This window comes from Elaeis guineensis, chromosome 2 (genome assembly GCF_000442705.2).
Source record: "Elaeis guineensis isolate ETL-2024a chromosome 2, EG11, whole genome shotgun sequence".
Taxonomy (NCBI): Eukaryota; Viridiplantae; Streptophyta; class Magnoliopsida; order Arecales; family Arecaceae; genus Elaeis; species Elaeis guineensis.
In genome coordinates this window covers 88,249,322-88,273,492 of record NC_025994.2, presented here as the reverse complement: position 1 = coordinate 88,273,492, position 24,171 = coordinate 88,249,322, and the positions used below count along the sequence as shown (strand labels likewise).

At 44.3% G+C, this 24,171-nt stretch overlaps 1 pseudogene; it reads right to left on the bottom strand.

Moving 5' to 3' along the window:
* Positions 1-2,724: 2,724 nt before the first annotated feature.
* On the bottom strand, positions 2,725-9,706 carry LOC140855689 (uncharacterized; annotated as a pseudogene).
* Between the last annotated feature and the right edge of the window lie 14,465 nt (positions 9,707-24,171).

The window sequence follows — 24,171 nt, the reverse complement described above, 5'->3', positions numbered from 1 at the left end:
GCCTCTACTCATTATATATTATCAATTTGTATTAAATAAACAATGTAATCATCAAAGAAATGTATAAGCAAGTATAAAAATAGAGAAAAAAGAAAATGAATTTCTTTTTGAAGAAAAAGAAAAGAGATCGGTCCACACTATAACCATGCAGATCCAAAGATGCACAATCCAAAATCAAACTCATGGAACAAGAGTAATTGTTTTCTATGATCTATGTCTCCTAATAAACAATCGGACCGACCACGTGCGTGTTTGTGTGCGTGTGTGTGTGAGCAAACGGACAACCAGCATCAGTTGACAACTGAAGGACCACGCGGCCTTCATGGGTTGTAAAAATCATGAGATTTTAGTTCTCCTACCCAAAGAAATGAGTTTCACACGAATCATAAACAATTGGGAAACACGTTATCTTGTCTTATGTTATGTGCCTCCAAGTCTTCTTGGTTTTGTCTCGGGCTAACACGCTTTCTTAGACGAAAAAGATTAATGAATCAAGCATGCGTAGCTCATGTATATAGAGAAAAATATTTAAGGGATCCAGCCGCCGGGATCCATCAGGCTAAGAATATGAACAACCATTATCAAACATGCCTAAACCATGTAATCCCATATTTTTGAGAAGCCAGCACGATATCTTATGTTCCATTAGACTCTGAAGTTCTTTACTAATTCTGTAAAATGGGCATCGTATGGGGTAGAAAACGGGTAGAATATGAATTGGATATCAATCCACAACTATATCCATTTATACTTTGTGCATATACACTACAAGAAATTCATATTTATATTTCTTTTAAATGGATATAGATAAATTTTGGATATGAAAGTGTTAATATAAATATGGCTATAAACCAGATAGTTAAACTTTTATGGCAATAAAATTTTAAATATCACTAAATATTAAGTTTTGAATAAAGCAGCAACAAGTTCTTATGGTCATTTATTTCTCCTAAAAGTTCATTAATACTATATAAGATGGATTACAAAAAAAAAGATATTCAAATATGGATCAAATAGTTATTTATACATATTTATATTTTATTATTTATGAATATAAATATAGATATAGATATTAGTCAAATACTCAAATTTATATCAGATCCGAACAGATATTATCAAGTCTTCTTTCAGATCCGAACAGATATTATCAAGTCACCTTTCACCCCTAGCATCACAAAAGAAATTAATAGCATAAGATATTTTGGCAAAATACAATGCTCCAATGAACTCCATATATATCGGAATAAGACAGCAATATGGTTGACAACATCCAGATTCTATAGGGTGCGGTTGTAAAAATTTATCCTTTCATGGAGTCTTGCGATGCAATGGAGAATTTTTAGATTTTTGTGTAATAATCCCTCACCAATACGTTAAAAATCTTGGCCTCTATCATCCTAGTCAACATAAACCAATAAATTGTGAGATACCTTTAATTGCTGCAGGTAATGATTGATCTGAATTTTGATCAAACCTTTTCTTCCTGCTTAATGGATATCAAAGATTATTGCTTCCTAAGGAAATAGTTTCAAATAAACACTTGTTCGGAAAATGCAGCAAGATTGAGCTGGATTTTCTATAAGAATTAAATCTATTTGCCTACCTAATCTATTTTCTTCTAAATGCCCATCCTAATTTTGGCCTAAAACCCATTTATGGGTTTTATACATATGTGTGCACGCACGCATGGCCTGTTGGACTGCAGGATTCTATATATATGTGTGCACGCATAGCGTGCATGTGTGTGCATGCGCAGGTGTGGGCAAAAGTGGCTGTGTGTGTGGAGGTGTTTTTTTCCCACAGAATTTGGGTTGAAAATGAATTGAGTTGATATAAATCTTACTTAAATAGACTGTAAAAAAAATTCTTTATCCACTGCGAATCCAACGTGAAACGCTCCATTTTGTCCGATTGATCTACGTAGTCACCACTTTTCTACGTGCATTTAATGCCTGCAAATCGATTTTTTCATTTAAAAATTTTATAGAACAAAAATATCTTTGTCCTTTAGAAAAAAATTATGACATCCTGTGGTATATTATAATCTAGGATACCATAATATGATTTAGAATATCATAATATAGAAGGGATATTTTTTTTATCCAATCACTTTTCAAAGCGCATCTAGTGTCTACAGATCAATTTTTTCATCTAAAAATTTTAAATAACGAAAATATTCTTATTCTTTGAAAAAAATAAAAAATTATGATATTCTAGATATATTATGACATCCTACGTAATATTATAACATTCTATAGACAAAAATTATGACTTTCTAGATGCAAAATATTATAATATGGACATACAATATCATAAATTTACTAAAGAATAGAGGTATTTTTGTCATACAAAATTTTTAAATGAAAAAGCTAATCCACCGGCATTAAATATGCGTAGAAAAGCGGTGATTATGTGGATCAATCGGACAAAATGATACATTCTACGTCAGATTTTTTTACACCACCCATGATGCACAAAGAATTTGCCTAGACTGTAATCCATGATCCTATGAAAAATCCAGCCCAATCTTGCTGGATTTCCAAATAGGGCCCTGAAGTTTTACAACACACAGCATTTATATCTCAATGAAATGAAGCATACAACATTGTAAAGCGAAAATTTAATATGAACCATTACAATAGACTGAATATGTACATTTCAAGTCAATCTATACTTTTTAATCGTATTGAAAACTTCTAGTGATAAATAAAAAGAGCTAAACAATTCTCATAAAACAAATCATAATAAAATACCAAAAATGTACAGAGTTGAGTCATTTACAAACTAAAACTATGATCTATTATATGTCAGATAGAAAAACATTAAATCAGAAATCTGTTGAAATTGAATGTCATGTGACTTATCCATCTTGGAATTTCTGTGTCTATTCTTGAATGAAATATCCAAATGAACTGGCAATTGTGGTTAGGTGAGAAATGGTAGTATAAACATCCGAGGAGATGTCTCTACAAAATTTTCAGATGTAGCTCAAGGTCGACAGTCCATCCCTCACGTTGAATGTCGCTTAACAAATGATTCAATTAGAGGATTTACAAGATTTGGTGCTTCATCCTGCCAAAAAAGAACTGGGCAGATAAGCAAGCAGAAATAAAGCAACGAACTACAATCAGTATTTCATTAACCATAGCAACAGAAAGTCAGCAAAGGAACCTGTGGGCAGTGGCCAACGTTGGGAAAGGTAATGAAATCTTCCACTGTATTAAAATCTGCATACTTCTTTCCAAGTTCGACAGGCTCCCATGGGTCCTTGTCTCCCCAAGCGACCAAAACTGGACACTGGGGACAAAAGAAAGAACATCAAAATGGGAAGTGATAGAAATAGTATTAGCAAAGATACAGACAAAATCAAGAGGAGGGGGCATGGTAGCACCAGTAGCCTCTCCACTAACCTTCACTAGAGGGAGCAATTCTTCAGGTAGAGGACCATCTGAGTAGGAGATGAAGTCAAGAAATACATCAGCTGCACCAGGATCCAGTCCTGGCTGCAGAATTATCTGAACCAACTCATCTGTCACTGTAGATGTGTCATAATAACACTAAAGAGAACCTCATAAGAACCAGATCAATAGAAGTAAATAATGGCTTATAAAATGTAAGCATTCCATATATCCTCTTTAATCATAAAGCTATAATCATGAAGAAGACTGCAAGTATCCAATTTAATTATACTAGGCTGGCCAGACATGTTACATGGAAATAAAAAAAAAAATCGCACAGCAAAGAATCTTTAGATGTTCTTATCCTATGACATATGTAAGGCATGCATTTGCTTCTACATGAATATGTTCATAAAGAAAGATAAGTAATTATCATGTTCACAAGGATTTTATATTTTTCTTTTCAATCAAAATGAATACAAAAAGATGTTAGCGCTGTTATTTTCTAATGATATTTTGAGAACAATTCCTTGTTCTCAAGGAAAATACTTTTCTGCACTCAGGAGTATTCATATTATTGAAAACACCAACAAGAATGATACATGTTTCTCATGAAACATGTAAAGGCTATTGGAAGAATTTTGTGCTAGCACATACAATGCGTCCTCCCAAAGTATGATACTAAGGAATAAGTCTGCAACATAATATGCCGTCATATTTTCCACTACAACAGATACAGCCCTTCTCGTCCATTACCAGAGCAAACATGGTTTAAATTACAGTTGATACATTGATTTACCGTATCAATATCATATCATTATGACATGAATTCAAATTAAAATATGCATATTCAAGATAATTTACAATGTCGATCTGTTCAAAATGGTCAAGCATGTGGTCTGAACAAAATGAGTTCAATTTAGAGTAACTAAATTTCATCTTTGCATTTTCCACACGTGGGTGCATCTCTCAAGACTGAAGCATGCGAGAATTCAGCTTGGTTCAACATGATCTCATGCACACATATTTTGGAATTGAATGATATAGGCATCATGCACCATTCTTTAAGCCATGCATGTAAATAATAGTGTAATTGTAACTACCGAAGTAGGCAGTTGCAGATCATAAAATGTAAAAACATTCACAGATAATAGCAGATTATCAAATTTCTGATGAAAATTGATAGAAAAAGTTGTAGAAGTGGCTGGTGCTTGATACTATAGACAACTAGGCAACTAGCTCTGTTAGGGATCAGGAGAAGGAACAAGACTGAAAAGTGGATAGAACACCTTAAGTTTTAGTTTTTAACTGTTTAGATGTTTTGGAAGTGAATGTGCTTAAAAAAATGCATTCTGTGTATCCTAGTATATTAGCATACGAGGAGCTATCAATTTTACTCATACTATTATGATTGTATGAGAAATCTTATTCACTAAGAACTATTTTGATTTCATGGAGAGTACACCATCAATGCACCCCCTGGTTTCCCATTTGTCATCTCCTGCCCTTTGAGTATCCACCATATGGCATTGAAATCTTCCAATTTTCATAAAAATTTTTAAAAAATCACAAGAAATGATGTCTGAGTATGTATATGACCCCAAACAAACCACCAACTCATTTGCATACAATCCTTGTTTGACAAAACCTCTTCATTCTCAGACACCACTAGAAAATTTTACATCTATCTATGTAAAAGTTCGAATTGGCCCATCTGTCCAACTTATCCCATGATTAATAAACTACATATTAAACATTTGAACTAGTACAAATGACTATGTAATCCAGCACATCTACCATACTCATGTGACTGACTATGTAATCCAACGAATCTACTGTACTCATGTGAGAGGGTTAAATATTCAATGTTTTTACAAAAATACCTGACATAGAATACTTCTAACAGAGTCTGGTGTGGCAACTGCATTGTAAAACAGCTTTCCAACAGCTGTATTCCTGTAACAACAGAATATGCATCCTGAGCAAAACCATGGCAAGATACAGGAAGATCATTTACAGGGTCAGGTATCAAAGATTAATTACCGCAATAGGCTCTGGAATGACTTAATAAAAGGCCTCGCATACCAAGGCTGCTTCTTAATGTGAAGCATTCTTAAGGAAATGTTTAGTAACACAATACCCTTACAGAGCTGAGGCTCCATAACAGCTGCCTGAAGACCAACTATTCCTGTGAAGCAAATAGCAATTTTATACAAGGTATAGGTCATCAGATTATCTCTCTATACTGTAGTAAGAAATCTCCATTGGTTAGTGTTGCACTTTGACAATAAACAGCATTATACTTCCGCATGCAGGCGGCATGCGGTTAATCAGTTACTCTGTTGCCACATGGCTGGAGCAGCCAAAAAGAGTGTTATGTATCTAAAATTTATATGGTCACGATAGTATCAAGGCCACAACCACAACATGTACTACTTTCTTCATATCAACATGTACATATATGTATACTAATAAAAGTACATATATGTATTTATGTGTGTATATATCTTTGGAAAAAGATATAGCAATTCCATAACCAATGACGGACCAACCATGCACAAACAAAGAATTCTTTTTCATTTTTCAAATTTCAGAGTCACATATCTCAATATTTGTTATTCATATCGGGCATACAGTTTGTTTGTTCTACTCCTCTCCAGTTTCTACCTTTCTAGGGAAACAAATATGTTCTTGAAACTAATGATGATGGGCATATCATGGTGGCCCAATTCCACACAATATAAGCCTCTTTCTTTTATAAAATTTCCAAAAATAAAATCATGATATAATATTTTGATGGATGTTATATGAGACTGTATGGTTACTTTTATTGCTTGGGTTTCACAGAAGCATGTGCATCCTAATAACTCAAGGAGATGTGATCATGCATGCTGTAACCATACAGAGAAAACATGCTGAATGATATAATTCGGGGTTAGATTAGGTTTGCGTTTATTTAATTTTAGTTTGAAATGTTTCATTAGTTATTTTTCATTCCATTTTAAGTGTTAGAGGCTTAGATCAGCCTTTTATTTAGCAGGCTTATAGGGTTTGCTGGCTCAGATAACACCCTACATGAGCCTAGAGATCCATTGTGCCCGACTTGTGCAAAGCCAAGAATGGCAAATCAAAGTCCTCACTGGATTCCACCTCTTTCTAAAAGAACACCTCTTTTCTCATGGCAAACAGAGAGAGGGGTATCTTGAAAAGGAAAAAATTAAAAGAAAGTTAAATAAAAAAGAAAGAATAAGAAACTGGTTGCCCAGGCTTCCCCATCTCTCACCCTTTCCCACTCTCTACTGGTTAGCTTTCCCCATTATTTTTCCTAATGCTTCCTTGAAAATTCTAGCAAAGGATAGAAAACGTAGAAGGATCAACCTCTTCTTATGATTTTCAGGGTGACATCATAGAAACATGATTATAGTATGATTAGTCAATTCTTGTTGATTATGGAATCCGTGCATGAGCCATACCTCCAATGGAGTTGCAAATAAAGAATGGAACATCTTTGACCACATCCGCACAAAACTCATTGAGTTGGGATGCCCATGTCTCAAATGTATAAATGGAATTCATGCCAGGCTTCCGTGGATTTGGTTTATCGGAATAACCAAAACCAACAAGATCAATTGCATACACTCTGTGTGACTTTGCAAGAACAGATATGTTTTTCTGCCAATGGTCACTACAAAAGAAGATCCAATTAGTCAACACTGATTGTTGAGGACACCATACAATGCAACCGAAGAGAAATCAAGAAATAAGCAAATCAATCCATGTATGATACTCCAAAAATGTGTACATCTGTTTCATGAAATATGATAAAAACTTGAAATATAGAAACCAATTCTAGGAGATGGTTGCAAGACTTGAGCATGTAGTTCAAAGCCAATGCGAGCATAGATCTTGAAATACAAATATGATAAAAATTACTGTTTTCCCAGACATGATCACCATACAATATGAGTCATCTGGTTTGATCTAGTGCTCTTTCAGATTCTATTTGGATAAAAGAGGGAAATCCAGGTGATACCTCAACAGCTTCACTCATCTCTTAGTTGAAGTACGAATTTTTTTCTACTTTCCTCTTTTAATTCCTTTTAAGGTCTTCTACATATCTTTAGTTCTTCTTGTTCTCCTATGGAAAAATGCAATGATAGACAAGTTTTGAGGATATATGCCATATAAGCATCCATTTTGGAATGAAAATAACATGGCCAACAGGATAAACTGTAATCTATTATTCTAGGTTTGCTTGTTCATAAGGCACATGTCAACAACTTGTGCACAGAATGGGTGAATAGGAGTGGCAAGAAGAGCATTAAAGATGGGAGACCACATCACATGTGAAAGTAGAATAGCATGTTGCTATGGAAGATAAAAACGCAGCAGGTTTAAATGTTGTTTCAGGCCTTGCTTTTGAGCTGAAATTGACTATGAAGACTAATGAACCTAAACTAATGGCCCAGCCCACAGCTTTAGCTATACATGCTTATGGTTCAGAATATTGTCACTTAAATGGAATTGATAATATATTATATTTTTTCTAAACCACTGCAGAAGCAATTATTCTCTTATAGACTTCTACATTTCTACTTTTGATAAACTTTATGCTATTCAGGAAGCGCTTTTCGCGAGATGTACAAGCTTGTTGGTCAACTTGTAGATACATTTGCCTCCAATGACTAGTATTCCAGAAAAGAACTGCACTCACACTATACAGTCAAAGCATAATGGTTATTTTAAGTAAAGAAAAAAAGAGCAATTAGTGAAGGTTGCATCAAGAAAACAAACAAATTAAACATAATGAATATGTGCTATAAATGATAAGATTTCACAGGCATAACAATCTTTTTTCTGGAGCAATATGCCCATACAAATACCTACAATAATACATTGTCAGCAAATGGGAAGGAAGATTGTCCATAACATACACCTGTTTGCCCCAAAACCATGAACTAAAACTAGCGCAGGCCCACTTTTTCCAGCATACTGGTAACGAATGCGATAACTTTGCCAATTCCACATGCTGCATGATAGAAAAATAAGCAAAGGAACCCTCAGAAATAGAAAAAGAAGCACATCATTTCCATGCATTGCATACCTAACAAAAGTACCAAATAAATGTAATCCAAAATGTAAGAAAACTTTTAACACAATGAAGTCACATAACGAAAATATAAGTGAGAGTGGAAATCCATTTTCTTTCTATTGCATGAACACGTCCACGTAATCAATCTTCCCAGTTCCGACTCCATTTTGCTTGTTAGTTTCAGCCTCCAGTTCTAGAGTGATGGCATGATGGGAAAAAGGAAAAGTTAAAGAAATTCTGTAATTGTGCCCACTTATTAATCATTCTAGCACATGTACGCATTAAATATTTTGGTTAATTATGTATTTACCCATCCGCTGAATATCAACCATATGTGGACGCATCACACTGAATATCAAGGGTTTAAATACTGGTAATATGGACTCCGCACTGGTTTTGTTCTCCCGAGGTCCAGACTGGTACCATTTTGCCATTGGAATGATATGGTACCGCTATTGACCCAGTCCACCTGTTTTTTAAACCACGCCACGCCAGATAGTATTCACCTTTTTTACCCTCTCACAAAGCATATCATTTTGCTTCAATTAATCATTATCCTGTCTAGCTCAGAATTGTTGAATCCAGTATTTCTCAGCAAATTAAAACAAAACGCTCTAGTAAGATTTTACTAGTCTATAAATCTCAAAAAAGATTTTTTTTTTTTTAAATGAAAAAGATATGAAAAAATTGGATTAATTCAGGATCATCAGCAGATTGAAATCAATGGCGTAGGCTAAAAAACAACAAGAACAATGCTATCTACAAGAAACCAGAACCAAGAAGAGTGGCGATCGATACCCAGTGCGAACTTCTGGTTCCAAGGAGGAGGTCGAGAGAACCGGCATTGGATCGGACTGCCCCTTTAAACAGCAAATGGAGCTCGACCTAATCGAGGAGAATCGAGAAGTGGGAAGGGATTTCATCGGCGAGATGGGTTTCGGGAGATGCGGGCGATGAAGTCCATCCAGTGAAACGATTCCACTCCAGAGATGGGGATTGGGGGAGGAGAGAAGGAGGGGAGAAAAGAAGAGCTGGTGCTCGCCATCTTCTTAGGTAATTCTAAGGAGAGGGAGCACTCCATCTCATCTCTATCTCGTGCCGGAGATGAGAGGAAAGCGAGGAGGAGGGGGATCTGGAACGCTTGGCGTAAATGGAGGCACGGAACGACCAGCGATGGCAGAAATTATGCCCATACAAAGGTCCACCACGCCAATCACTAGCGCTACTGCCAGTAGGCTCATCACCGGGATGAACGGACCCACAGAAATTAGCGCCTGTGATTGGTATGGTGCATAATTTCCCTCATTATTGAAGATTTGCTGTGCGGTGTAACCAGCGAAATTGGCTGGATAGGGACGACCATTTAACGAATTTTTTTCCCTACCTGGCTCGCTCCCCCGAATCGTACTAGATTCTATTTAGCAAAATTTTGTAAAATTTCAGAAGGATTTGAGATTTAAAATTAAAACCGTTCGGAATGAATTTGAGATTTGGCCTTTGGATACCTGCTACCCGAATAGATTATAATACACACACACAATAGAGGGATGAGAAAATTATGGATTTAATATTAATATTATGGATTATAGTTGTTTATTCAAGTTAGAATTGAAAGTTTAATGTATTATTGGTTTTCATTTAGTATTAGTTATATTTAGATTACTACCATTGATCTTTCTCTGTACCCCCTTAGCTTTTTTTTTTTTTTTTCGATCAAGCATCTGACCCTACTGGGATAACTCAATCCGAACAAAAGTTAATCGAGCAAGTTTGAGCACTAGATAGATTTACTATTTTTTAATAGAACATGTTTAAAATTTATGAAAAAAATTTTATTAGATTTAAAATGGATTTAGATGATAAGATTTTAAACAAGTTCGAATATATATGGGACAAATTTTATAAATATCCTGTCCGTTGCCATTCTTGGTTATATGGATAATAATATCTCAACACTCAATAGAGATGGATGGATCGGTAAGTATGTATGTCAAAAATAATTTAAAAATGACTATGTTTGAGGCTAACAATCCAACCGAATTGGATCATATTCAAATCAAATTGCTTACAAGATAAATTAAAAAAATCTACCGGCTCAAAAATCGATCCATTCATCAATTTGATCAAAAATCCAAATATGAGCCTCTCTTTTATTAAACATGTAACTTAACTAAGTTCACTTGCATCAAACTAAATGGGTTAAATTATTAAGCATTGCCATCCTCACTGATATATTTTGCTTAACATGCCACCCTATGTTGTTATGGGTGAGAGAGCTTTCAACCTCTCCAACATTCTCAACAATAATAACGGTATAAATATAATTCTTCTCAAGAACTCATTTGGTTTGCAGAAAGTGGAGGAGAGAAAAGATAATTCTTGAGAAGTAAAGAGGAGTTTTCTTATCTAATTGGAGTTTTAAATAGAAAAAGAGCAAAAAAAAAAAAAATTTCATGATAAGATGTTTTTCACATTTCATGAAAAATATAAATTTATGAAAAAAATAAATTTTGAAACTTCACATGAGATCAAAATTAATAATTTTTTTTTTAAATATCTTACCAAAACTAGATTTTCTAACACCGTATTTTTAGAAAGCAAATTCTTTAAAAATAATTTTTTTATGAAGAAAAATTCTCTCCATAAATCAAGTCAGTTTTAAATATAAATATCAAGTGGAAAGTGGCTCACTTCCACCTCTTTTGCCTCAAAATAATAATAATATATATTTAAAAAAAAGGGGCGGGCACACCCTCGTATTACTTAAATTTAAACCATCTCCCAACGTTAGATTGAGGACAAAAGCTACACGCAAAAAAGATAGCTTTCCCGAGAACGTGCCAAAGACTGACTTCCAACACGGCAAAACAAGCGGTATGACATAGCATACTAGTTTTATTTCCAACAAACACGACAAAACGCCGAGGTTCAACTATTATTCCACTCTATCTTCCACCGCACATTAACCTTCACACTATTCAATTTTCACGCAAAGGCAACTGGTTACGGTAACACAGCGGCTACGGCACTTTACCAGAATAACCTGCATAATGGATGGTTGTTAGAAGTTTGAACAAAAAGATGGGAATTGACATCATCTAATGCATGCCTCCAATGGATATATAAAGCCTAGCTTCTACCTACATGAAGTTATTATTGGAGAATACCGACCGACTCTGCTCATGCCGACTTATAATCGGGCATATACGACCGACCGACCGACCGACCGACCGACCGATCGTCGGATGCCATTACCGACCGATCGACGGCTCTCTACCGACCGAGGATATGTCGGTCGGGCAGACCTTTTCCGCTCTCCCGACCGACCGCACCAGGGAGTCCAATGCCCGACTCTCGCGACGTGTCCGACTGACCGTCGGAGGGATCCGAATCTCTACCCGACGCCCCTCAGCTGGCCACCGACCTAAAGTCGGTCGACTCCTCCAATCGCCGTACTACTGCCAGAGACTGTCAGTCCTGACAACAGCATGCGGCACTGCCGCCTAGGGGCATTATCCCGCCTATGGCATTGTCAACCCTAGTGATTTGACGGTCCCACGGCGATTTGACACCTTTACGGCGACTCTGATAGTCTACAGTGAATTGACAATTCTTCAATTGTCCGCGCCATTAATGACGGCGCCATACCACGCTCCGCTATATATATCGGGGAAGGCAACAGTGCTAGAGGTCCCTTCGAAACTTTTGGGCTTGCTCCCTCTCTCTCTTTCCCTCTCTCGTTGAGCTCCTTATTTTCTTTTCACTGTTGTCTAGTCTCCTCTCTGACTTGACCGTCGGAGGGTCCCCGTCGGAGCCACCTCCGGTCAGTGCAGACTTTCTTTTGCAGGCGCTCGTTCCCGACGACCAGATGACGAGGGGATTGGCCGCAACAGATTGGCACGCCAGGAAGGGGCGAGAGGAGCGACGCTCATAGTGACAAGTTAGTGCTTCATCGACAGCACCAGGGATCGCAACCCCCACAGAATTCTAGATGACAAAGACAAGAGCTCAGCGATCGAGGGTCACCGGATCGACGAGGCGCTCTTCCCGTCGGGAAGAGGCCTCTCCTCCACCCTCCACGGCGGAATCCAGCTCTCCGCACCCTGTGGTGACCACGGAGGCACAAATCGCGGTGATCGTATGGCAGATGACCGTGCTGACGGACGCGGTCAAAAGCCTTCAACAACAACCGATCCAGCTGCCGCCATCACCGGTCGGGCAACCGACGGCACATCCGATGCCCTCCAGGAGCAGCTGCCGACGCCCGCGTCGATCTCCGTCGCCTCCGCAGGAGCACCCGCCACAGCGCTCCTGCAGAGAGGAGGAGGGGCGGCCGCAGCACGATGCTCACTGGTCCCGACGGCATTCTCCCTCCCAGCTGGAACGAGCAAGGAAGGAGAAACGCCCACGAACGCCATCCGCCTCTCTCTCGAAATCTTTCGGAGACTCCACTCCTGGGGTCTCCCAGCACCGACGGACAGACGACTACGAACGCAGGTTCGAGGAAATCGACCGTCGACTCGCGCAGCTGCAGGTGGACGGGCAGAAGTCTTCAAACGACGTCGACTTTCAGACCGCCCAACCTTTCTCCCAACTCATCCTCGATGAACCGATTCCCAGTCGGTTCAAGATACCGCACGTGGAGCCCTATGACGGCTCCACCGACCCAATCGACCACTTAGAGAGCTACAAAGCTCTCATGACGATTCAAGGGGCAACCGATGCTCTCTTTTGCATCGGCTTCCCCGCCACGCTCTGCAAAGCTGCCAGGGCCTGGTACTCCGGCCTTCGATCAGAAAGTATCCACTCCTTCAGGCAGCTTGAGCACTCTTTTGTGGCCCACTTCAGCACCAGCCGGAAGCCGCCGCAAACGTCGGACAGCCTTTTCTCCCTCAAACAGGGAGAAAACGAGATGCTCCGATATTTCGTGACGTGATTCAATGCGGCTACGCTTGAGGTCTGGGACCTCAACGAAGACATGGCTATTTCGGCCATGAAACGGGGGCTAAGGGCGTCCCGGTTCACTTACTCCCTGGACAAGACCCTCCCCCGGACGTATGCCAAATTATTGGAGCACGCGTACAAGTACATGCGCACGGACGAAGGAGCCTCCGACCGGTGCTTGACCGAATTCAAGGGTCTGAAGGAGAAGCGAAGAAAGGGTCGGGACCCCGTCGAACCTAGCAGGCCCCTGACCGACGGTCGGGTCTCACCCCCGCGACGAAACCAGAAGTCACCCCGACGGCAGACTCCAAGGCCGACACGCCCCAGGTATGACTCCTACACTCCTCTCTCTGCTCTCCATGCGCAGATTTTGATGGAAATCGAGGGGAAGAGTACCTGTGACGGCCTCCGCCTCTGAAGGCAAAAGGCCTCGACCGATGAAAGTACTGTCGATTCCACCGGGGCCACGGCCACAATACCGAGCAATGCATCCAGCTTAAGGATGAGATCGAAGCTCTCATCCGTCGAGGGTATCTCGATAAATTTTGGAGGAACCCGCCGACTCAACCCGTCGTCGATCGACGACCCCAGCCGACTGAAGAAGCGACGACTAATCAGCCAACGGCCGGGGTCATCAATATGATTTTCAAACGATTTGACCCGGGGACGTCTGCTGGAGGGGAGCCGACGAAGAAGCTGCATCCGGACGACGCAATTACCTTTACGGAAGAAGATGTTCGGGGCATCCAAACTCCCCACGATGACGCTGTTGTTGTCTCGGCAACAATAGCGAATTATGATGTAAAAAGAGTCTTTGTAGATAATGAAAGTTCAACGAACGTTTTATTTTACTCAACCTTCTCCCGGATGCGACTATCAACCGACCGACTCAAGAGGGTCCCTACGCCCTTGATAGGCTTCGCCGGGGACGCCGTCGCGACAGAAGGAGAAGTTACCCTGCCCGTGACGGTCGGCACCGAACCATGACAAAGCACGGTCCATTTGACTTTTGCGGTCATCCAAGTGCCTTCGGCCTACAACGCCATACTTGGGAGACCCAGACTAAACGCCCTCAAGGTGATTGTCTCGACGTACCATCTCTTGATTCGGTTTCTGACCAAAAATGGAGTCGGGGAGATGCGCGGAGACCAACAACTTGCTCACCGATGCTTCCAGATCTCCGCTCAAAGCGACGAGTTGAAGGGCTCCTTGACGATCGACAAGCTAGACCAACGGGAGGAGGAGGAATGGAGTTCACCGACCGAGCAGCTCGTTCCAATTTCGATAGCGGAGAGCCCCGACCGAAAGGTATGGGTCGGGTCTCAACTACCCGACCCAGAACGACAACAGTTGGCGGAGCTACTGAAGGCCAACGCCGACATGTTTGCTTGGTCGGCAGCAAATATGTCGAGCATTCTCCCGAAGACAATAACGCACCGACTCAACATCGACCCGACGGTGAGGCCGGTGAAACAGAAGAAAAGCGCTTTTGCTCCTGAAAGACAGAAGGCCATCGACGAAGAAGTGGACAAGCTACTCGAGGCGGGCTTCATCAGAGAAACTACATATCCCGATTGGCTCGCTAATGTTGTCATGGTCAAGAAAGCCAACGAGAAGTGGAGGATTTGTATCGACTACACCGACTTGAATCGAGTCTGTCCGAAAGACTGCTTTCCACTTTCAAAGATCGACCAGCTGGTGGACGCGACGTCCGGATTTCGACTGCTCAGCTTCATGGATGCCTTCGTCGGATACAATCAGATCCGGATGGCGCCCGAAGACGAGGAGCACACTGCCTTCGTGACCCCCAAGGGCCTCTACTGCTATCGAGTAATGCCCTTCGGGCTGAAGAATGCCGGCGTCACCTACCAACGACTTGTCAACAAGGTCTTTAAAGACCAGATCGGGCGCAACATGGAAGTATATGTCGATGACATGTTGGTGAAAAGTGCGCAAATTTCGGATCATGTCCGAGATCTAGAAGAAACCTTCCGCACTCTACGACGACACCGGATGAAGCTGAACTCGACTAAGTGCACCTTCGGAGTAACCTCGGGGAAGTTTCTCGGGTTCCTCGTCTCGCAACGAGAAATCGAGGCCAACCCTGAGAAAATAAAGGCAATCATCGACATGCGCCATCCGAACACCAAGAAGGAGGTCCAGCAGCTGAACGGAAAGATCATTGCTCTCAGCAGATTCATCTCTCGGTCGGCCAAAAGATGCCTCCCGATCTTCAAAATCCTGAGGGAGGAGAAGGGCTTCTCTTGGTCGGATGAGTGCTAACGGGCCTTCGAGGAGCTGAAGGGGTACCTGGCTTCTCCGTCGTTGCTTGTGAAGCCAGAGGTCGGAGAGACATTGTATCTCTATTTGGCCACTTCCCCCGAGGCGGTCAGTTCGGTGCTCGTCAGAGAAAATGAGAACCGAACTCATCAACCTATCTACTATACCAGCAAAGTGCTCCACGGCGCTGAAGCCCGATATTCGGAGATGAAAAAGATGATTTTCGCCCTGACCGTCTCTGCGCAGCGACTCCGCCCATACTTCCAGGCGCATGCCATTGTGGTTCTCACCAACCAGTCCCTGAGGGCGATACTGCACCGACCTGACATATCGGGATGACTGACAAAGTGGGCGATGAAGCTCAGCGAGTTCGACATACAGTACCGACCGCGACCTGCCTTAAAGGCCCAGGTCCTGGCCGACTTCATCGCAGAATGCCCGACGACCGACCAAGGGTCGGAAGACGTGGACCCCAGATGAGGTGCGGTCTCCAAGCCTGACCCGGTCTCCACCTGGGTACTGCACATCGATGGAGCTTCAAACGCTCAAGGGAGCGGGGCTGGGTTCCTGCTCACCAACTCGGATGGGGTAGTCACCGAGTACGCCCTCCGATTCGACTTCAAAGCCTCCAATAACCAAGCCGAGTATGAAGCGCTCCTCGCCGGCTTGAGGATGGCAAGGGAACTTGGGATCGACAGCCTTCGGGCATTCTCCGACTCTCAGCTGATCGTGGGGCAGATCAAAAGCGAATTCGAGGCGCGAGATCCAGCCATGGCAAAATATCTCCAGAAAGTGAAAGATCTCGTGATGCGCCTCGGATATTTTGAAATTTCCCACATCCATCGGTCGGAGAACGCCCGAGCCGACGCACTCTCTAGACTGGCGACCTCGGCTTTCGATTCTTTGGGCCGGACATTCGTGGAGAATCTCGAGCAGCCGAGCATTGACAAAGTCGAGGAGGTGCTACAACTGACGGCCGAACCAAGTTGGATGGATCCGATTGTTCGGTACCTGACCGACGGGATTAGTCCTGAAGATCCCACGGAGTCCAAACGACTCCGATGGTCAGCCTCCCAATATGTGATCATGGATGGCCGACTCTACAAAAGGTCGTTCTCCCTTCCCCTGCTCAGGTGCTTGGGACCGACCGACGCAGATTACGCACTCAGAGAAGTGCACGAAGGGATCTGCGGGAGTCACTTGGGGGGCAAATCCTTAGCCTACAAGGTCCTACGGCAGGGTTACTACTGGCCCACCATGAGGAAGGATGCGGCTGAGTTGGTCCAGAAATGTGAACCGTGCCAGAAGTACGCCAACATACAACACCGACCAACCAGCCAAATCACTCCTATTGCCGCCCCATGGCCTTTTGCTCAATGGGGGGTCGATATCCTTGGTCCTTTCCCTCCAGCATCGGGCCAAAGGAAGTTCATAGTTGTTGCTATCGACTACTTCACCAAGTGGGTGGAGGTCGAGCCCTTGGCGCAGATTATCGAGCGCAAGATGGAGGACTTCGTTCAGAAGTCCATCATCTTCAGGTTCGGATTGCCGCATACCATTATCACCGACAATGGACGACAATTCGACAACCAAGACTTCAGAGACTTCTGCGCGAGGTTTCACATCACGCACCGACAGACTTCAGTCGGACACCCACAGTCCAATGACGAAGTCGAGGTGACCAACCGGACCATACTACACGGGCTTAAAACCCGACTGAATGAAGTCAAAGGCCTCTGGGTCGATGAATTGAGCTCCGTTCTGTGGGCTTACCGAACGATCCCCCACGTTCCAACCGGGGAGTCGCCTTTCAGTTTGGCCTATGGGACGGAGGCAATGATACCGCTAGAGATCGAGCTGCCATCAACTAGGGTCAAGCAGTATCAAGAGCCGAACAACTCTGATTGCCGGAGAGCCGACCTAGACCTTCTCCCTGAACTACGGAACGAGGCTCAACTTCGCATGGCTTCATACCGACAAAGAGTAGCCCGATATTACAACGCCAAGGTCAAGCCAAAGCTTTTCAGGCCTGGGGACTTAGTCCTGAGAAAGGCAGAAGTCTCGAAGCCCCTGGACCAAGGGAAGCTGGCTCCGAATTGGGAAGGACCCTACACGGTGGCAGACACCTACGGGCCAAGGGCTTACTGACTGGAAACTCTGGAAGGGAAACTGATTCCCCGGACCTGGAATGCTGACAACCTGAAGTTGTATCACCAATGAACTTTGTACCTGTTCATTTGGAATACGAATCCAGTTTCAAATTTCGGAGTCTTAACTCTTCGACTAATGATCGGCGCTCACCAAGAAGGTCGAGTCCCGACGTCCCAACTCGGACTTAGTGTCCACATGGAACCGACGGCCCGACCGCCGATGATGTATCGGGCGCTCACAAGGGCCGAACCGTCCACGACAACGGGAGTTAACACTCCTTCTACGATCAGAGTTTCGGGCCAAATGATCGACTGACTTGCCGACTGAGCCCCAACCAAGGAAAGGCAAAACACCTGCGCAACCGTCGTCGTGACTTACCGACTGAGCTACGACCGATCGAAGGATATTCGGCTTACCACCGTCTATCACGCGAAGCGACCACTGTCGCATTCATGACTCCCCGACCGAACCACGGCCGGTCAGAAGATATTCGGCTTACCACCGTATATCACATGGTGCAGCGTAAGTACCCGGTATTAGGGTATCAGGATCCGACTTATCATCGCTCCCCCGACTAAACGCGTCGAACGACATCCGACTGAATGTGTCGAAGGAGATCCGACTGCCAAGTCTTATCCGATGGTCGATCGGCTTTCGGCTCGACGAGTACGCCCAACTCGCAGTCGGGTGAAGGATGCCCGACTCACAGTCGGGCGAAGGACGTCCGACTTAAGCCCCCGATCATCAAAAGACCGATCCAAAGTCGAGACTTGTTCTACCTTCGTGGCGACACGAATTACCGAACGTCCTAACTGATCTATATGGGTTAGCGACTTACGTGTTCAAATGCATTCCACAACACATGGAGAAAAGAAAGACATGCAGAAGGAAAAAGTTCAAGTCCAAAAAACTTTGACTTTGATTTCATTGAAAATCAAAATAAGCTTACAGAGTTGGGCCAAAGCCCGAATACAAGCTGAAGCAAAAGGAAAAACAAAAACAGAAAACCGACTAGTCCTCAGAGTCGGCCTCCTCCACTGGATAACGATGGGGGACGGTCGGCGAACTCGCTCTGGCTTCAGCAGTCGGGGCTGCCTGATCTTCGGTAGCTCGCTCTGCGTCTTCTTCGACTTCCGCCATGGTGGTGAGGCCTCCCGTTGCTGGGTCGGCCGTCTCCTCCGCAGCTGGGGCCTCCGACTCTGGCAGAACAATGCTGCTGAGATCAAGCTCCGGGTACAGGCTTCGAACGGCTTTTCGAGCATCCTCGTACCCGACCCGATACGAAAGGAAGCCACTCTCCAGAAGCTCTTCTCGGTACTCTTCCGAGTCACGAAAGTCTTCGACGGCCCGACCCATGGCCTCCTTCACCGACTCCGCTTCTACCCTCGCGACGTCTGCATCGGCCTGGGTGACGGACAGGCCTTCCTCGGCCTTAGCAAGATTTTTGAGACTTACTCGGAGCTGCTCGCGGTCGGCCTCCAGCTCCTTGGCGAAGCTATCCCGCTCGTGCTGAAGCCGACGGATGGTACGGGACTTCTTCTTCGCGTCGTCCCGGGTTGACTGCAGCTCCGACTCCGACGTCGCCAAGGCTCCCTTGAGTCGAGAGACCTCCTCCGTAAGTCGGGAGACCTCCCCCTCAAGTCGGCCCTCCCGTTCGACCGACTGTTGCAGCTGGTCGACCAGGACGACCTTGTCAGCTTCAACGGCCACGACCTTGTCTCTCCAAGCCGCGCGCATGTCGTCGAACTTCCGGTATCCGGCCTCTAGCTCGGATATGTTGTAAACCAGCTGCACAAAACAAAACCGACCGTCAGGAGATTGAGCTTACGAAAACCATGTTGGAAATGAAGGAAAGAGGGACTTACCCGGATCATCATCAGGTAGAACGAAGACAGCATGTCGGAGACACGCTGGTTCTTCATAACCTCGATGTCAGCGGGAAGGAGGAGCGCCTGGCACAGCCTCCTGGCCAAGTCGTGGTTGGCCAGGCCCGATGCACCTTCGGGGAGTTGGAAGTCGGTCGGTCCTCCACCGCCGGCCGACCGTCCTTCGCCGCCCGACGCCATGGAGGCCTTCCCTCGGTCGGACGCCCAGGCCCTGACGTCGAAGATGGATGGCAAGCTCGAGCCCGACCGAGTCTCGACCGACGGTGCGGCAGCAGCAGGCGCAGGTCGCTCGGGCTCATGCGCCTCCTCTCGATCCTCCTCTACCGGCTGAGCAGCCGGTGTGCCATCGACCGACTCATCGGCCACCCTTCTTTCGGGCGAGGCGGCGCCCTCGCCCGACGGTCCCTCGGATGGGACTTCGACGAGCACTGTCAGTGCCGACAGTGCGATGACGGGCTCCGCCCCTGACCCAGTTGGTTCGCTCGACGGAGCTACGTGGGGCCTCTTGGGAGGCCGCGACGGCCCGGCCCCTTGCGCTCGCCTCTTTCGAACGGCGTACTGACATACGTCGGCTGCCGTCAGTCTTGATCTCGACGGCATATCTGCAAACAACGACAGACGGTCAGCACCGTAAAGAAAAAACAAAAAGAAGAAAAAGGACAAGAAAAATGAAAAACTGACCTAAGCGAGGAATCGGGCTGAGGCCGGCGTCGTACAGGGCCTGCTCGGTGACGAGCTCCCTCTGCTTCGGCACCGAGATATCCTTCAGTCGGTGAAAGTCTTCCCGGTCCTCAGCTTCCACCCGACTATTCTCATTCGGCTCGGTTCGGGGATTCCCCCAACGGACAGGGAACCCCTAAGGAGTGGAAGAGGATGCAAAGAAGAACTGGTTCTTCCATCCGTGAATAGACGACGGAAGACCAGTAATGAAAGAGAGCCCCTTCTAAGGATTGAAGTATCACCACCCTCGGGCTTTAGGGTGGGGTCAGAGGACGAAGAAAGCTCGAAAGAAGGAGATCCGAAGATCAGTCGGCAAAAGCCGACACAAAAGAGCAAAACTGACTATTAGCCGAACTGAGTTCGGCACGAGTTATGCCGGGCACAGCCCGTAATAGTCAAGAACGTTTCGGACAAACTCCAGGACCGAAAAACGAAGGCCGGCCCGGAGGTCCTCTACATAGAAGGCCACCTGGCCCTCAGGCGGGCTGTTAACCCGACCGTCGGCACCAGGGACGAACAGCCGAAACTGCCCCGAGATGCAATATTGCTCCCGGAGCCGATCGACGTTCGGCTCCGAAAGCGAAGAGACCTCCACCTCTGGGGTCGATCGAGTGTCGTCAGTCGGCTCTCCCGACCGACTTCCTCGGGAGGATGTTCTGGCAATGGATTAAAACAAAAGAAGAAGAAGAAGTAGATCGCGAGAAGGCAAAGGAGAAGACGGTGAAGGTGGGGAAGGCCCTTAGAAGAAAATCTGAAAGGAAGGAAGACGGAGTATCTGGAACTACGTGCGCAGAGTTTCGACAGCAAAGTGGGGGGGGTAAAAACTGAATATGGGCGACCCTGTATATATAGTACCCCCCGACGGTCGAGATGAAGGCACGACCAACGAGAAGTCCCTAGATCTCGCCATGTGGCGTCATCCGGGCCGTCCGTCGGCCCGATGGTTCGACGCACCCATCCTCAGATCGAGCCACGTCACCTCAATCCGCTCCAACGGACCCATCCCAATGGCCGCATGCCACGTGGCACAGAGGCTGTGACGTTTCGTATCCCCGAAAGGGCGGCGGGAATGACGGTTTTTCTTCCCGATGGGACGAGACGTCTGACACCGACAGGACGTCCGACACCGACATGACACCTGGCACTGACAGGACGTCTGACGTCGACGGGACATGACATCTGACACTGACTGGACATCTGATGTCAGTGAATCGTCCGGCATTCATGAGATGCCTGACATCATATCAACCCACGATACGGTCGGAACTCAATACACAGAGGATCCACTCCTTTTCGCCTGACGCTACTGCCCAAAAGAAGACATTGGACAGCGCGCCGTCCGACTCAGGAGTGGAGGGGGGCAACTGTTGGGGAATACCGACCAACCCCGCTCATGCCGACTTATAATTGGGCATACACGACCGACCGATCGATCGATCGTCGGGTGCCGTTACCGAACGATCGTCGGGTGCCGTTACCGAACGATCGACGGCTCTTTACAGACTGAGGATATGTCGGTCGGGCAGACCTTTTCCTCCCTCCCGACCGACCGCACCAGGGGGTCCGATGCCCGACTCCTGCGACGTGCCCGACTGACCGTCGGAGGGGTCCGAATCTCCACCCGACGCCCCTCAGCTGGCCACCGACCTAAGGTCGGTCGACTCCTCCAATCACCGTACTACTGCCAAAGACTGTCAGTCCTGACAACAGCATGCGGCACTGCCACCTAGGGGCATTATCCCGCCTATGACATTGTCAACCCTAGTGATTTGACGGTCCCACGGCGATTTGACACCTTTACGGCGACTCTGACAGTCTACAGTGAATTGATAATTCTTCAATTGTCCGCACCATTAATGACGGCGCCATACCACGCTCCGCTATATATATCGGGGAAGGCAACGGTGCTAGAGGTCCCTTCGAAATTTTTGGACTTGGTCCCTCTCTCTCTTTCCCTCTCTCGTTGAGCTCCTTGTTTTCTTTTCACTGTTGCCTAGTCTCATCTCTGACTTGACCATCGGAGAGTCCCCGCCGGAGCCACCTCCGATCAGTGCGGACTTTCTTTTGCAGGCGATCGTTTCCGACGACCAGACGACGAGGGGATTGGCCGCAACAGTTTTATATATATATATATATATATATATATATATATATATATATATATATATATATATATATATATATATATATATATATATATATTTGGTAACAAGGTTTATAAAAATTTTTGATGGGTTGCTCATGTTGCCTTGCAGAACAATCCATGAGTCCATGCACGATGCTACATACGGGTAATACCAGATCAACAACGATTTCAGCCCGTGTCTCGCATCAGTTGTGTACTGATAGGGTTGAGGTTTATGTTGGTTAGTTCTGAGTCCACATTAATTGAAAGTCTAAGATTTAGTGATACATTTCATATTCACTTGTCGGGTCTATTAACTCTGGGTCTAATTATACATTGAGAATGGGTAGGATCTAATCTTCCAGCACTTCATGTAGAGTTTTTTTTTTTATTTAATAAATAATAATTTTTTAAAAAAAACTTGTTGGTACCTCATGAAAATACTCTTATCTGGACATGTGTTGCTTTGATTATTGATGCATGTATGTCTAATTAAAAATTATCAACCTATAATTTATGAGATACATGTCTTTTTGTTGGATTTTCTTAATTTAAAATGAGTGTAATACACGATACGTAGCATTTTATAATGATACCACTTACTACTTAGGTAGTTAAAATTAATTACCATATTTAGAAAGGCTATGCTCTCAATTTGAGACTAATTATCAGACATATGGGTCAGAATTTGAAGTTTGGTTGCGTCTATAACAGAATAATTATATGGATAAGATCCAGATTTATCTGACTTGCTTAAATGCATTTCATTCTGCATTTAGCTTGACCTCATAAGCTGGTGATTCCATAGACCTAGCAAATGAAGGGAAACTTTGTGCATAGTAGTCTACAAAGAAAATAGAGGTCATTTAGCTGCAGGACGTCCACCAAATGCAACTATGCGGCCTTACTGGATAGAAGTTTAGGAAACATGGAGGATAAACAGTATTATCGGGTGCAGTACTGCATGTTGGTATCCACTTCAGATGACACATGATCTAGAGCCACACATTAGGATCATATACCTAATTGATGGACAAAACCATGGTATGTACATCAGACATGATCGTTTCAATTAAATCAGTCATGTATAATTTTCTCAGTAACAAAACTCATGAATAATCAAAGAGCAACTACTTGTACTTCTATGATTGTATAGATCCGGATGCTTGCACTGGCACTTCCTTGGATAAATAATGCTTGTAAGTTCAAGGCCAGCTCTTATTAACTTAAAGCTTGATCCAGCCAGTTTGTGGCCGTCATGAATTATGAACATGACATATGGATAGACTGCACCAAAAATTGTCCATGCAAGAAAATTAGAAACCTTGTGAATACCATAAAATAGATCACTCTAATCCTCATCTTTAACCATTCGGAACTATAAATAATTCATTCATCTTCTCCACGCGTTAGATCTTTGTTAGAAGAAACAATCCTAACGTACCACTAGATCCCAGCTGACAAGACACGAATGGAGTAACAATATAAATTAAAGCTCAGAATCTCTCGGACAAAACATCCAGTCACAAGAAGACACCAACCACAAGACTCCCCCTTTCCCATTTATATCTGTCT